The following is a 4,512-nucleotide window of genomic DNA, read 5'->3' on the forward strand; positions in this document are numbered from 1 at the left end:
TTCTTTTGAAAGATATGAGTTAAGGGGAATCCTGTGGATAGGAATACAATATTTTCTTAATCAAACCATCAATCATTACCTGCGACATTTACATGTTTTAAACCAACCTTTCATTTCTATGGCGAGTTCCTCTATAATCATTAACAACGTGATTTAATCAGCGTCACTTTACCCGCCTCGAATAACACGAAATACTCGTTAAAAATAAACATTTTGGTGACGTTAGGTGTTCCAGGAATCTCGTTTATCACAGACACTTTAAAATAGAAAAAATCCTGGCCTGTCTGTATAGTCAATAGGTCAATACTAACTAACAAATTTAGAATGCAAATATCGGGATTGAACAGCATTTTGTTCAATGTTCACGACGGTATGACCGCAAATCGGCTACATGCCTATATTGACCGTATCTATCTTACCAATTTGCGTTCATACATTTTTGTACCAGCATTAAATTTGAAAAATAATGCTGTTCAATACTTTTGTGAGAATGGAAAGTCCATTTTCTTTTAATGGACTTCTGACCATTTCAGCAAAACAAAAAGATATCAATTGATACGTGGGTGTATCAAAATCAGACATATAAGGTACGCAAGATATAGCCTGATTATTTCGTTTAATCTATAGATAGGATGACGATTGATGCTATGACGGCTTGGTAAGACTCGTTTGATGGTTAATAAGTGACGTCACCCTGGGGATTTTAGTTGTACCTTCATGAACGTTTATTTTACGTAGGGATTTCGAGGAGGAATACCGAATGTGAAATCTGCTTTTACAGGTACACAGTTTCCTAGTAACTAATAAGTCGTAAAACTAAAAGTTAATAAATAACTTGAACTAGTAACGAGAGTAAAATCAGGCAGAAATCTGTTGATTAAGCATGCAAACCCAATAACTAAGTTACAATGAATAACTGTAGACAAAATCGTTCCTTTACTTTAAAGCTTGTGTTAAAAGGAACATTGGTAGACAGGCTTAGAACTACCGTGTCAGAGTATGTCTTGTAATAGTTTTCAGGACGATAATATGTGTGGCTTACACATATTACAAAAACAATAACGTCATAGTGATATCTTACTGCTTCAGTGTTACTGCAACAGCTGTTTTACACACGGAATATAAGGTTACCGTTTAGTTAAATTAATAGGATTAACTTAAACATTGCGAAACATTTACAGATTTATTTTATTGAAATCAAATGTTGTTAGAATGCCAGTATAATGACACCGGTGTAGTTATACCACTTTAAGATGATGATGTAAGTAACACTCGCAACATATACGACCCTCACTCTAGTAAGATCATCCTGCACACAAAAAGTTCACACAGATTAACATTAAGTGAAATATCAATATTTATCTAAAAGTTTATTTGATTAGGATTGACTGCAGTAAAACATATACCACCTCAATAGGATTACCACTGAAACAATATTTAAAAAAATTGTATTACTTCTGTGATAAGTTAGTTTTAGTTATAAGCTATCTTTTAAATCCTGCACATTTGTATATACATCTCTGCTACCGGTATACCTACTTATTGTAATACTATATATATAGTAGGTGTATTAGGTGACCATTATATTCATATCTGGAGTTGTCATTGTTTAGCATCATTTATACAGACGTGTCCTGTTTGGTACCAGTATTTATATATATACCTTCATGTTAGACAAGTGTCGTGTTACACTAAGGGACCATCCCTTGCCTGATGCATCTTTACTTTCCTTGTTTACCTGTACATCTTTAGGGATTGCCATAGCGACGCTCTGTTGTCATTCACTACGTATATACCTTTGTTGTATTTGTTGCTAAGCCTACGATATTTTATTACATGTATAATATGTGTTGAATTTGTTACTGTTTTGTTAAATACTGACATTATTTTTAATTGAAAATAAACTTTGTCCTCTGTCCTGCAGCACGTTTTGTTAGTTCACCTGGGCCGACACCTGACCATTAGGACCAAGTCAGCTGACGTCCGTCGATCAGACGTGCGGAAGTGCGGGGTTCAGTTACGGAAATTAATTACATATCCTACTCCTTCAGTACCGGTGAAGATTTTCTAACCAAATTTGTTCTAGATCATCCTTCGGTCAAGGGGAATAAACTGTGTATAAATTAAGGGTGTGGCTCCTGCGGAGGCAGTGGGAGGGGCTCACTGTTAGAGGTTTGGTCATAGCAAACGATAGAAAACCCCAATTCTACATCATATAAGAGATCCTGACAACAAAAAACAGAATGCATGCACTCTTCGTGAGCAACTCATTACACATTTGTTTTATAGGTTAATGTATTGTAAGTTCATGTCCTTTGTTCCTTCAGTTAACCTAGCCATTGGAATCTGAGCAATTCTTGCTGCCTGATTAAAGAGGCATTTTTGTCAAATGACACCCTAAAAATCGAGTACGTAAACTAAGTAATGAGGTCAGATAAGCCTCGACCGAAATAGCTCAATACCCTGGCCGTACAGTGAGAAGTAAACATATACAGTACCAAGCTGTCGACCGACCGCACTGTCAGTCATGAGTCTGATTTTAGACATAACACATTCTTGTCGCTCTGAATTACAAGTATCATAACATATAAAGCAGGTAAATTAGAGTATGCACGATTAGAGAGGGTACCGAAGGGAGAATTTCAAACCGAAACAAAGTACGATATCAATTGATTTAAACGCAAAATGGATTACTTATAGAACCTTATCCCTCTGGAGGTAAGTTAGTACGCTTATGTAGGAGTTATACGCTTATGTAGTTGTTATAGAACCTTTATCCCTCTGGAGGTAAGTTAGTACGCTTATGTAGGAGGTATATAACCTTTATCCCCTCTAGTGGTAACTTAGTACGCTTATTTAGGAGTTACAGAACCTTTATCCCTCTGGAGGTAAGTTAGGACGCTTATGTAGGAGTTGTATAACCTTTATCCCTCTGAGGTAACATAGTACGCTTATGTAGGAGGTATATAACCTTTATCCCCACTAGAGGAAACTTAGTACACTTATGTAGGAGGTATATAACCTTTATCCCTCTGAGGTAAGTTAGTACGTTTATGTAGGAGTTACAGAACCTTTATCCCTCTGGAGGTAAGTTAGTTCGCTTATGTAGGAGTTATAAGCTTATGTAGTTGTTATAGAACCTTTATCCCCTCTAGATAACACATTCTTGTCGCTCTGAATTACAAGTATCATAACATATAAAGCAGGTAAATTAGAGTATGCACGATTAGAGAGGGTACCGAAGGGAGAATTTCAAACCGAAACAAAGAACGATATCAATTGATTTAAACGCAAAATGGATTACTTATAGAACCTTATTCCTCTGGAGGTAAGATAGTACGCTTATGTAGGAGGTATATAACCTTTATCCCCTCTAGTGGTAACTTAGTACGCTTATTTAGGAGTTACAGAACCTTTATCCCTCTGAGGGAACTTAGTACGCTTATGAAGGAGTTATAGAACCTTTATCCCCTCTAGATAACACATTCTTGTCGCTCTGAATTACAAGTATCATAACATATAAAGCAGGTAAATTAGAGTATGCACGATTAGAGAGGGTACCGAAGGGAGAATTTCAAACCGAAACAAAGAACGATATCAATTGATTTAAACGCAAAATGGATTACTTATAGAACTTTATCCCTCTGGGGGAAAGTTAGTACGCTTATGTAGGCGTTATATAACCTTTATCCCCTCTAGATAACACATTCTTGTCGCTCTGAATTACAAGTATCATAACATATAAAGCAGGTAAATTAGAGTATGCACGATTAGAGAGGGTACCGAAGGGAGAATTTCAAACCGAAACAAAGGACGATATCAATTGATTTAAACGCAAAATGGATTACTTATAGAACTTTATCCCTCTGGGGGAAAGTTAGTACGCTTATGTAGGAGGGTAACTTAGTACACTTATGCAAGAGTTATATAACCTTTATCCCTCAGAGGTAACTTAGTACGCATATGTAGGAGTTATAGAACCATTATCCCCTCTAGAGGTAACTTTGTACGCTTATGTAGGAGATATATAAACTTTATCCCCACTAGAGGGAACTTAGTACGCTTATGAAGGAGTTATAGAACCTTTATCCCCACTAGAGGTAATTTAGTACACTTATGTAGGAGGTATATAACCTTTATCCCTCTGAGGAAACTTAGTACGCTTATGAAGGAGTTATATAACCTTTATCCCTCTGAGGTAACATAGTACGCTTATGTAGGAGGTATATAACCTTTATCCCCTCTAGATAACACATTCTTGTCGCTCTGAATTACAAGTATCATAACATATAAAGCAGGTAAATTAGAGTATGCACGATTAGAGAGGGTACCGAAGGGAGAATTTCAAACCGAAACAAAGGACGATATCAATTGATTTAAACGCAAAATGGATTACTTATAGACCCTTATCCCTCTGGAGGTAAGTTAGTTCGCTTATGTAGGAGTTACAGAACCTTTATCCCCTCTAGTGGTAACTTAGTACGCTTATGTAGGAGTTACAGAACCTTTATC

The sequence above is a fragment of the Mizuhopecten yessoensis genome, unplaced genomic scaffold (genome assembly GCF_002113885.1).
Source record: "Mizuhopecten yessoensis strain PY_sf001 unplaced genomic scaffold, ASM211388v2 scaffold8079, whole genome shotgun sequence".
NCBI lineage: Eukaryota > Metazoa > Mollusca > Bivalvia > Pectinida > Pectinidae > Mizuhopecten > Mizuhopecten yessoensis.